General features: G+C 41.4%; 1 non-coding gene across 1 annotated transcript; it reads left to right on the top strand.

Annotated features, from left to right (window-relative positions):
* Positions 1-669: 669 nt before the first annotated feature.
* On the top strand, positions 670-776 carry LOC112426528 (U6 spliceosomal RNA). The gene has a single exon (XR_003017896.2). It is a non-coding gene; the product is annotated as a U6 spliceosomal RNA (small nuclear RNA).
* Positions 777-12,692: the final 11,916 nt, after the last annotated feature.

Here is a 12,692-nt window from a genome sequence, read left to right as displayed (position 1 = left end):
TTCCTGCAATTTCATGAGATATTCCAGCATTTTTCCAATAATTTCATTCCCTCTTTTTTCTTTAAGTTGGCTAAATCAGCCTTGGTTTCTTACAAACAGAAGAGTTTAACTCTTAAATTCTTTCAGATTTTCTCTATCTGTGGATATGTGCAAATATATAACATGTAATAAAAATAGGACCATACTCTATAAACCATTTTGTTAGATATATGAACATTTTTCAAAGACAATAAATATTATTTATTATTAACAATATAATACTGTACATATGTACTATTGTTTCTTTAACCTACTTCTTATTTTTGCCATTTAGGGGGTTTAATATTTTTCTCTATTATTTAAAACTTCTACTTCTTTTTTAGGATAAATTCCTGAAAGTCACATTGCTGGGCAAAGTAAACGCAATTTGGAAGACTCTTAATTTATATAACCAAATTATTTTAGAAAATGTGTGCCAATTTACATTGTCATTTTTGAAGAATTACAGTAATTTTCTTATATGACCAACAACATTAGAAATTGTAATTATTTTGTATGTTTGTCAATCTAGTAAACAAAATGACACCCCTTTGTTTTAACTGGCATTTGTTTGATCGTTGTGAAACGAATCTTTTTTCAACCCAAACTCATGGCTATTTGTGTAATTTCATTTGTAAAATGTGTGTTTTGGTGCTCACTTTGGCGGCACATATACAAAAATTAGAACAATACAGAGAAAATTACCATGACTCCTGCATAAGGATGACATGCAGATTTGTGAAGAATTCCATATTTTCATAAGAATGATACAATGAACTTTCGGGACTGGGGGTGAAGGTCGAATGGGGAGTGGAGGTTAAAAGACTATATATTGGGTACATTATGCAATGCTTGGGTGATGGGTATGCTACAGTCTCAAAAATCACCACTAAAGAACTTATCTATGTTACCCAAAACCACCTGTACCCCAAAAACTATTGAAATAAAAATTTAAATTGTCCTTTGTCCACCACTTTTCTGTTGGAATTTTAATTTTTTCATTTTTAATTTGTAAGAAATATAAAAATGTAAAAAGAAATATATATTTTCAAAATACATTTGGTATTTGAAAAATATTTATGCAGTCACTATTTTTCCAGTTTTATGATTGTCTTTTATTTATTCTTTGTTATTGTTTTTATTGTTGCTGCTTTACAGGAGTATTTACTTTTATGTAACCTTTAGTCTTATTAGTATTTTCCTTTGTAGTTTCTGATTTTTATGCTATGCTTCAAGGGCTTTTCTTTCTTTCTTTTTTTTTTTTTTTTGAGTTGGGAGTCTTGCTCTGTCACCCAGGCTGGAGTGCGGTGGCGGGATCTTGGCTCACTGCAACTTCTGCCTCCTAGGTTCAAGCAATTTTCCTGCCTTAGCCTCCTGAGTAGCTGAGATTACAGGCACTGGCCACCACGCCAGGCTGATTTTTCCATTTTTAGTAGAGATGGAGTTTCACCATGTTGGCCAGGCTGGTCTTGGACTCCTGACCTCAGGTGATCCACCCCCCTCGGCCTCCCAAAGTGCTGGGATTACAGGCATGAGCCACCACACCCGGCCTCTAAAGGGTTTTCGCATGCCAGTATTATATGAATATTCACCTACATACAGGCACACCTTGTTTTGTTACACTTCACTTTATTGTACTTCACAGATATTGCATTTTTTCCAAATTGGAGGTTTGTAGCAACACTGCACGAAGCAAATCTCTTAGTGCCTTTTTCTTAACAGTTTTTGATAGCTCATGTAATATTTTAAACTTTTCCATCATTATGGTGAGGCTGGAGTGCAGTGGCACAATATCGGCTCACTGTAATCTTGCTTCCCGGGTTCGGGTGATTTTCCTGCCTCAGCCTCCCGAGTAGCCGGGACTACAGGTGCACGCCACCATACACGGCTAATTTTTGTATTTTTAGTAGAGACAGGGTTTTGCCATGTTGGCCAGGCTGGTCTCAAACTTCTGACCTCAAACGATCCACCTGCCTCGGCCTCCCAAAACGCTGGGATTACAGGCATAAGCCCCTGCACCCGCGAAGACAACAAACTTAATTGAAAAATGCTGCGTGTGTTCGGACTGCTCCACTGACTGCTGTTCATTATCTGGCTTCCTCTCCTTGAGCCTCTCTATTCCCTGACACACAATAATATTGAAATCAGGTCAATGAATAACCCTACAATGACCTCTAAGTGTTCAAGTGAAAGGAAGAGTCACATGTTTCTCACTTTAACTCAAAAACTAGAAATGATTAAGCTTAGTAAGGAAGCCAGATGAAAGCCAAGATAAGCTTTCAAAGCTAGACTTCTCGTGCCAAACAGCCAAGTTATGAATGCAAAGGAAGAGTTCTTGAAAGAAATTAAGAGAGCTACTCCAGTGAACATACAAATGATCAGAAAGCAAAACAGCCTTATTGTTGAGACGGAAAAAGTTTTAGTGGTCTAGGTACAAAATCAAAGCAGCCACAACGTTCTCTGAAGCCAAAGCTTAATCCAGAGCAAGGCCCTAACTCTTTTCCCTTCTATGAAGGAAGAGAGAAGTGAGGAAGCTGCAGAAGGAAAGTTTGAAGCCAGCAAAGGTTGGTTCACGAGGTTTAAGGAAAGACGCCATCTCTGTAACATAAAAGTACAAAATGAAGTGGCAAGTTTTGATGTAGAAGCTACAAGTTATCCAGAAGATTTAGTTAAGATAATTGATGAAGGTGGCTGCACTAAACAACAGATTTTCAGTGTAAATGAAATAGCCTTCTAGTAGAAGAAGATGCCATCTAGGACTTTGATAGTTAGAAGTTAATGTCTTCCTTCAAAGCTTCAAAGGACAGGTCGACTGTCTTTTTAGGGTCAAATGCAGCTGGTAACTTTAAGTTGAAACCAATGTTCATTTACCATTCCCAAAATCCTAGGGCCCTTAAGAATTACACTAAATCTCACGCCTGTAATCCCAGCACTTTGGGAGGTCAAGGTGGGATGATTGCCTGAGCTCAGGAGTTTGAGACCATCCTGGGCAACACGGTGAAACCACGTCTCTAATAAAATACAAAAAAATCAGCCAGACGTGGCGGTGTGTGTGTGTAGTCCCAGCTACTCGGGAGGCTGAGGCAGGAGAATTTGCTCGAACCCAGGAGGTGGAGGTTGCAGTAACCCAAGATAGCGCCACTGCACTCCAGCCTGGGCAACAGAGTGAGACTCCGTTTAAAAAAAAAAAATTACACTAAATCTACTCTGCGTGTGCTCTATAAATGGAACAACAAAGCCTGAATGACAGCACATCTACTTATAGCATGGTTTACTGAATATTTTAAGCCCACTGTTGAGATCTACTGCTGAGAAGAAAAGATTCCTTTCAAAATATTACTACTCATTGACAATGCACCTGGTCACCCAAGAGCTATAATGGAGATGCACATGGAAACTAAGGTTGTTTTTATGCCTGCTATCACAACATCTATTCTGCAGCCCATGGATCAAGAAGTCATTTCTACTTTCTAGTCTTATTTAAGAAATACATTTCATAAGGCTAGATCTGTAATAGACAGTGATTTCTCTGATGGATCTGGGTAAAGTATAATAAATTGAAACTCTCAATATTGAAAATATTGAAAGGATTCACTATTCTAGATGCTTTTAGGAAGAATATCTGTGGTTTATGGGAGGAGGTCAAAATATCAACATTAACAAGAGTTTGAAAGAAGTTGATTCCAAACCTTGTGAATGACTTTGAGGGGTTTAAGTCATTGCAGATGTGGTGGCAATAGCAAGAGAACTAGAATTAGAAGTGGAGCCTGAAGATGTGATTGAATTGCTGCAATCTCATGATAAAACTTGAACAGATGAGGTGTTGCTTCTTATGGATGAGCAAAGAAAGTGGTTTGTTGAGATGACATATACTCCTGAAGAAGATGCTAGAAATATTGTTGAAATAGAAACAAAGGATTTAGAATATTCCATAACCTTAGCTGATAAAGCAGTGGCAGGGTTTGAGGGGATTGACTCCAATTTTCGAAGGAGTTCTACTATGGATACAATGCTATCAGACAGCATGGCATGCTACAGAAAAATCTTTAGCCAAAGGAAGAGTCAATCAATGCAGCAATCTTCATTATCATTTTATTTTAAGAGATTGACACAGACACCCCAGCCTTCAGCAACCACCACCCTGATCAGTCAGCAGCCATCGACACTGAGGCAAGACCCTCCACCAGCAAAAAGATTCTGACTTGTTGGAGGGTCAAACTATCGTTATCATTTTTTTAGCAATAAAGTCTTTTTGTTGTTGTTGTTGTTCTATGCTTCCCTATATAAGTCTTAAGTCCTGATTAGGTTTTCACATATTTATTTCATAGTTTTCACGTATTTGTTTCACTGTTATCCATCTATACCCCAACTCAAGCTTTGTAGACCAGCTTGCCCAAAGGTTTCAGTTGTCCAGAAATCTGGATGTCTGAGGAGACAGGGTCTTGTGTTGTCTTTATTGCATCCTTGGGAGATTACTGGGCTCTGGAGTTATTATATGCCCCCACCTTGGCTGGGACAACTGGACTTCAGCCACACCATGGCTTTCACTTTTATTTTTATTATTTTGAGCTTCTTGGGATATTTATTATTATTCTTATTTTTAGCGACAGAGTATCACTCTATCTCCCAGCCTGGAGTGCAGTGGTAAGATCTCAACTCACTGCAAACTCTGCCTCCCAAGTTCAGGTGATTCTTGTGCCTCAGCCTCCTGAGTAGCTGGGATTACAGGTGTGTGCCACCATGCCCAGCTAAGTTTTTTTTTTTTTTTTTTTTTTTTTTTTAAAGATACAGAGTCTCACTCTGTCGCCGGGGCTGGAGTGCGGTGGCGTGATCTCAGCTCACTGCAAGCTCCGCCTCCCGGGTTCATGCCATTCTCCTGCCTCAGCCTCCCGAGTAGTTGGGACTACAGGCGCCTATCACCATGCCTGGCTAATTTTTGTATTTTTAGTAGAGACGGGGTTTTGCCATGTTGGCCGGGCTGGTCTCAAACTCCTGACCTCGAGTGATCCACCTGCCTCGACCTCCCAAAGTGCTTGGATTACAGGCATGAGCCAATGCATCTGGCCTGATCTTCTTGATTTTTTTAGGGTGAATTTTGTTTAAATCCCTGTCATTAAATGTTAATCATTTTTGTTATTATTTGTTTAGTAATAAAAGTATTATCAAATGATGGTATTCCATTAGTATTTATAAGTTGTATTTTCTAAATAATACACTGGTAGTTCCAGGTTTATCTGGAGAGACAAGGAATGACTGTTGCATTGGGACGCTGAATGTCATGACTGCTCTAGAACAGATATGAGGCAGGTGTTGGCCTATTTCATCCCCAAATGAGCAGTGAGCCCCTCTCTCCCTGCACTACCATCATATCAAGCCTTGCTCTTTTCAAAACACTTCCACACACGTTACCTTATTTCCTCCTAACATTTCTCTGAGAAAAGCGGTGATCATCTCCAATTTACAGAAAAGATAAAATCAGAAGTTATACAACCAAAACTTAGATGTAACAGGACTTCATCAGAAGTTTAACTGATTCGCCTGGTACAAAGTTGTTTAACTTTTTACATGAAATATTTGTCATCCCCTCTCGACCCAACCCACTCCCCCATTTGCTTTCTCTTATCACAAAGTCCTTAGTTTAGTATTTTCCGAGGTCAAACTCTGGGTTCTCTGCCCTCTAGTCTCCACATTCTCTAAGCTTATTTTTCACCTAGGTTTCTTACAGGACTGAATATGGGACCGTGGTTTAGCTTGAAAAGAGACAAGCTTATATTACTTGAAAGGAGAGGGTATGTATTCTGAGGTTTGCAGTATAACCTGAACTTTTTGCATTTTTAGGTGGAGAAAGGGGTCAAACAGCCCTGCCACATCTGAAGAGTTGACCTATGGCCTTGTTGTAAGATAATTTTTTTGCTTTAGGGCCGCTACAGTGAGAAGTAAAGCTTTGAAGTGTATTGGGTTAGTAGAGATCTTGGTAGAAATGGAGAGCTGTGTATTAGAGATTTTCATATCAAGCAGTTTATGGTACTTGTTAACATTTTCTAAATCTTCATGTCAGTAACTAAATTCTTTTGAAACTCAGGATAAATATAGTTATTTCCATTGCTTTATTTATTTAATAGTTAGGTTTGCCAGAGATTTATCTCTTTAATTGGTTTTTGTTTTCCCAAAGAAACAGCTCTTGAGTTGATTTATCTGTTCTATCCATTTTTGTTTCCTAATTAGTAAGCTTTTACTTTCATCTTTATCATCTTAATCTTCTTGGTATTTTTAGGATGAATTTTGTTTAAATCCTTGTCATGAAATGTTAAACATTTTTGTTATTCTTTGTTTTGTAATAAAAGCATTATTAAATGACAGTATTCCAGCAATATTTATAAGTTGTATTTTATAAATAATTTGCAATAGTATTTTCATTTGGTGGGGGGAGGTGTGAAGTCTTTTCTAGTTTTCAATTGGTTGATATTAGAAATCAAGATGGAATTTTCATAACACCTGTCAGTAATAGTAATATTTATATCCAGAAATGTGGGAATGCAGAAATCATCCTTATTCTGCCACTCTATAATTTTCCCTAGAGTTTTCTTTTTTTTTTTTTTTTTGAGACAGAGTCTCGCTTAGTCGCCCAGGCTGGAGTGCAATGGCGCGGTCTCGGCTCACTGCAAGCTCCGCCTCCCGGGTTCACGCCATTCTCCTGCCTCAGCCTCCCGAGTAGCTGGGACTACAGGCGCCCGCCGCCTCGCCCGGCTAATTTTTTGCATTTTTAGTAGAGACGGGGTTTCACCGTGTTAGCCAGGATGGTCTCGATCTCCTGACCTCGTGATCCGCCCGCCTCGGCCTCCCAAAGTGCTGGGATTACAGGCGTGAGCCACCGCGCCCGGCTTCCCTAGAGTTTTCTGCAGAGCTACATTAAAAAACACCTCTAATCAGTCTTAGAAACATGTCTCTTTTAAAACTTAGCAGTGCTGTCTCTAACCTTGCAAGAGTTTCATATTTTAAACCACAGCCTTGTTCCATGTGTCATGTTTTCCTGTTGGTGGTAAATCATGAATATGTCAGTTTTGCATAGTAATAAGGGGTTCTGCCTTGCTATCTGGCTCTTGAAAGGCCTATCGAAGAATGCCTTTACCCAGCTCCCTGAAAGTCATATAAAAGCCTAGGTGAGCCACAGAAAGAACTCAGGAATGGGAACATCATGGCAGCACTGAAACTCACTTACTTATTATATACAATAACTGGAAACATAGTTCTAAAGTGACTGCAAAAATCAAAGATTATCCTTGAAGTTGATAGTATGGGCCAGGCACGGTGGCTCACGCGTGTAATTCCAGCACTTTGGGAGGCCGAGGCAGGCGGATCCACCTGAGGTCAGGAGGTTGAGACCAGCCTGGCCACCTGGTGAAACCCTGTCTCTACTGAAAATACAAAAATTAGCCGGGCGTCCTGGCACGTGCCTTTAATTCCAGCTATTTGGGAGGTTGAAGCAGGAGAATCCCTTGAACCTAAGAGGCGGAGGTTGCAGAGAGCCAAGATCGCGATTGTGCCACTGCACCCCAGCCTGGGAACAGAGCGAGACTCCATCTCCAGGGGAAACAAACAAACAAACAAAAGACATTGATAGTATGCCAAATGTGTACAAAAATAACCTGAGTGTAAAACCTATACTGGTGGCCGGGCACGGTGGCTCACGCCTGTAATCCCAGCACTTTGGGAGGTCACGGGGGGCAGATCACGAGGTCAGGAGATCGAGACCATCCTGGCCAACACGGTGAAACCCCGTCTCTACTAAAAATACAAAAATTAGCCGGGCGTGGTGGCACGTGCTTGTAATCCCAGCTATTCAGGAGGCTGAGGCAGTAGAATTGCTTGAACCCGGGAGTCGGAGGTTGCAGTGAACCAAAATTGCACCACTGCACTCCAGCCTGGTAACTGAGCGAAACTCTGTCTCAAACAACAACAACAACAACAAAAACCCCTACACTTGCACTATTTTACTCCTTTTCTGTCATTGTCTTCTCTGCTAACTGTAGGCTTTATGAGGGAAGAGATTGTCTCTTTTCTTTACCATTGTGTACTCTGTGTCTTACACATACTAGTTGCTCAGTAACCAATATTGAACAGTGAAGGGAAAAAATGGTAGGCTGGCCAAAATTTTAAAAACCTTTTTTTCATTATGCAAAGAAATAAAGACCAAGTACTAATAGAGTTAGAAACATTTATTTTCCCAACACTACTAAAGGTCTAAGTAATAAAACTTTAAGCCAAATAGCAGAAAATAGAAAACAAAAGGAAAAACAGCATAAGAAAAAATTCAAAACATAAAAGTAAAGACCAGAGGTCAAATTAATCAATTCTGACAATAAATATAAATAGGTAAAATTATCCTATTAACAAATAGATTAAATTTTAAAGTTCTATTATTTATTTACCCTTAATATCTTACAAATAAATTTTATTTACATAAAACAGGCCAGACATCTGGCATTCAAAAATACCCACAGCTATAAAGTTAGAAGCTGTGAACACAGCCAAGGACTGTTGGAGGTGCTGAAATTTTAAAATCTTCATGAATAACACAATCATTAAAGTTACATCCAAAAAGAACAGAGAAGAGGCAACATTGGAAGTATGAGGATAGAAAAGTTTCACTGATGCATTGTTGGAAACAGTATATTCACCTCAAGGCACCTTTCAGGTGATAGCTAGATTTGAGGCATTAGAAATTAATAATAAATAATAAATTACCCAAAGGCACAGATGAAACATTAACAGAAGTATAAAAGTCATTTTATCTAAGGTTAAAAACCTATTTAAAAATACTTCCAGACCGGGCACGGTGGCTCATGCCTGTAATTCCAGCACTTTGTAAAGTTGAAGTGGGTGGATCACTTGAGCCCAGGAGTTTGAGACCAGCCTGGGCATCATGGCGAAATGCTGTCTCTACAAAAAATGAGCCAGGCGAGGCAGTGCACACCTGTAGTCCCAGCTACCCAAGAGGCTGAAGTAGGAGCATCACCCGACCCTAAGAAATCGAGGCTGCAGCAAGTATTCTGTCACCCACTCCAGCCTGGGTGACAGTGAGACCCTGTCTCAAAACAAAACAGAACAAAAAACCAAAAAACTTCCAGATCTATTTAAAAAATAATCCATTACACAGACATTCAGTTGAAGCTTAGCATTAAAATGTGTACCCAATACCCTACCTATTTGTAAACTCATATCAACATTAATTTATAATGTAGCATTTACTGCCAGTACTAAAAGAGGTTATCAGAAACCAACTTCCTACCAAAATCTGGGGAAAATATTTTAGAGCTAGTGAAATAATTTATCGCAGGCCTACTTACTAGGGAGAAAGTGTGGGCTCATTCTGTATCCACAACTCCCTCATAATCTTAAGGGAAATACAAGTAATTCATTTCCTTCTACGGAAACAGGATTTAACACATTTAGCAGGAAGGAACATTTCTCTTATTTCTTTTCCTTTCTATTCTCCCTCTCCGCATCCCCAAAACTTTATTAAAGGGTATAGTTGACAAATAAAACTTGCATATATTTATGGTGTACAGTTTTGATATATGTATATATTGTGAACTGATTAAGTCAATCTAGTTGACATATCCATCACCTCATATACTTATTTTTTTGTATGAGAATTTTAAAAACTGGCCATTTGCATTGGCTCACACCTATAATTCCAGCACTTTGGGAGGCCGAGGGGGGCAGATGACCAATTGTTTGGCCAGAAAAATATGATCATACATTCCCCAAAGCAAAAAATCTTCTAGGCCATATTGTCTGGTAGCAATGGAAAAGGAAAGATAAAAATAAGGATATGAGGCCAGGCACGGTGGCTCACGCCTGTAATCCCAGCACTTTGGGAGGCCGAGGTGGGCGGATCTCCTGAGGTGGGGAGTTCCAGAGCAGCCTGAACAACATGGAGAAACCCCGTCTCTACTAAAAAAAATGCAAAATTAGCCCGGCGTGGTGGCGCATGCCTGTAATCCCAGCTACTCGGGAGGGTGCGGTGAGCCGAGATCGTGCCGTTGCACTCCAGCCTGGGCGAGCGAAACTCCGTCTCAAAAAAAATAATAAATAAATAAATTAAATAAAAATAAGGGTATGAGACATGGCAGGTTTTGCCACTTAGGCTGAACAGGCCTCAGCTGTGGCCTGAAAATAAGATCCTGTGGGTTTTGTGTGGACCAGGGGCTTCTTTTTCTCACATTTGATTGGTACTCGTGCCTGCCAAATGGGAACTGTGAAATGCGGCGGACAGTTGGTGTCAACGGGAAAGCAGGCCTGAACCAGATGGCCCTTCCTTTATGGTCTTGTGTCACTCAGCTGCCTGAACTGGGGACCTAGTCAACCCAAGGCTGGCGTCAGTCTTTTTGCTGAAAGAGAGATCTCCAGAGCTTATTGAAGAGCCTTACAAAGTCTTAGGTCCAGACTGAGGGCGGGTACGGGCGCAGGGTAGAAAGAGGATGTTAGGGAGGGGAGTGATGGATGATGGCGGTGGAGAGTTAACCTCTGTTGTGGCTGAACGTTCAGCGGCCTGGTTAGAATTGCCATCTCTCAAGCATACTAAAGTTTGGCACAAGCTATTTTGGGGCCAGAACTGCGCGAATATTCCGGAGGGTTTCTGGCCTTCTCTTCAGAAGCTAGAAGGCTGACGCTGGGTTTGGGAAGGAGCAGGGAGAGGCCATTCTGAGCAGGGCCTCTTTGACGTGGTATGTGGGTGAGAGCTTCTGCCGTGCCTTCAGTCGTGAAGGGTCTTGAGTTTCTATAGCTTAATGATTCATCATTGGCCTGGTGCAGTAGCTCACGCCTGTAATCCCAGCACTTTGGGAGGCCAAGGTGAGCTGATCACTTGAGGTCAGGAGTTCGAGACCAGCCTGGCCAACATGGCAAACCCTGTCTCTACTAAAAATATAAAAAATTAGCCGGGCGTGATGGCATATGCCTGTAACCCCAGCTACTCAGCAGGCTGAGGCAGGAGAATCACTTCAACCTGGGAGGCGGAGGTTGTCAGTGAGCCGAGATGGTGCCAATGAAACTCCAGTCAGAGCAAAAAGAGTGAAACGCCATCTAAAAAAAAAAAAAAAGAAAGAAAAGAAAGGACAACAGAATTATGACCGCGATGGAATATTTACTCACCAAGTGGGTGAGGGCTTTGTGCAAATTTCCGTCTCTTTTTTTTTGAGACAGCGTCTCACTCTGTCGCCCAGGCTGGAGTGCAATGGCATGATCTTGGCTCACTGCAACCTCCACCTCCTGGGTTCAAGCGATTATCTTGCCTCAGTCTCCCGAGTCGCTAGGATTATAGGGGTCTGCTGGCTAATTTTTGTATTTTTAGTAGAGATGGGGTTTCACCATGTTGGGCAGGCTGGTCTTGAACTCCTGACTTCAAGTGATCCAGCTGTCTCAGCTTCCCAAAGTGCTGGGATTACAGGCATGAGTCACCACAACTGACTACATTTCTCTTACTTGTAGAAATAAATGTGACATTTTTAAACCTGAGTACAGCGTAGTAAAACGCAAATCAGTTATGCTGGTTTCTAAAAACTGCCTATGTTCAGGTGTTCAGAAGGGGGAGCTGTGTGGTCTAACTTGTAGAACCCAATAGAAGGTTCCTACTGTCCCCAAATAGCTCCCCTACCACCTCATCTGTGCCTGGCATTTTTGTCATTAGCATTATTCCTGTACTTCAGGTATTTCCTTGGTAAGAGGAAACCTTTAACACCTGTGACCTGACTGGCATGGCAGACTGCAAGGAGCTGGACCAAGAGCAGTCCAAATTAGGAGACTTCGCTCTTTAGGTCTCTTTTCTGCGTTTGGTGAAACAACCACATCAAAAGGCCAATTTTGGCTTAACTGCCCCTCAAAGCACGTGGTGTGGTGGTGTGCAGCTTCCTTCCGGGGGCCTCTGCCTCCTCTGCACCCCAGAATCTTTTCCTACCATGGAAGCTGCTCCTGACCATTGTTGATCTGCAGCAGCAAAAGGCGACACAAGGCCGGGCACGGTGGCTCACGCCTGTAATCCCAGCACTTTGAGAGGCCAAGACCGGTGGATCACCTGAGGTCAGGAGTTTGAGACCAGCCTGGTCAACATAGTGAAGCCCCATCTCTACCAAAAATACAAGAAAAATTAGCTTGGTGTGGTGGCAGGTTCCTGTAGTCCCAGCTACTCAGGAGATTGAGGCAGGAGAATCACTTGAACCCGGGAGGTGGAGGTTGCAATGAGCCGAGATCACGCCACTGCACTCCAGCCTCTACAACAGAGCCAGACTCCGCCTCAAAAAAAAAAAAAAAAAAAAAAAAAAAGTGACACAAGCACAGCAGGTCCCAGGAGTCCCACATCCTGCCACTGCCACCTGACCTCTCCTCCATATTAGGGAGGTAGGGAATCCTTCCCAAGTTTCCTGCTTATAATTTCTTCGATAGGGTACTCCTTTTTCAGGAAGTGGAATTGTGAGTTGCTTACTGGAAACTCCCTTTCATTAATTCTTTTTATATCCATAAGCTCAGGCCAAAAATCTCATTATCATTCCTGATTCCTTCCTTTCTCTCACTCTCCACATTCAGGCCATCAGTGAGGTCAGTCAGTTCCATCTTCATGAGGCATCTCAAACCACAAGGACATAATTTACATAGAAAAAATAAACCTGTGTGTA

The sequence above is a fragment of the Macaca nemestrina genome, chromosome 14, assembly GCF_043159975.1.
Source record: "Macaca nemestrina isolate mMacNem1 chromosome 14, mMacNem.hap1, whole genome shotgun sequence".
Lineage (NCBI taxonomy): Eukaryota > Metazoa > Chordata > Mammalia > Primates > Cercopithecidae > Macaca > Macaca nemestrina.
This window is presented reverse-complemented; position numbering and strand designations above follow the sequence as displayed.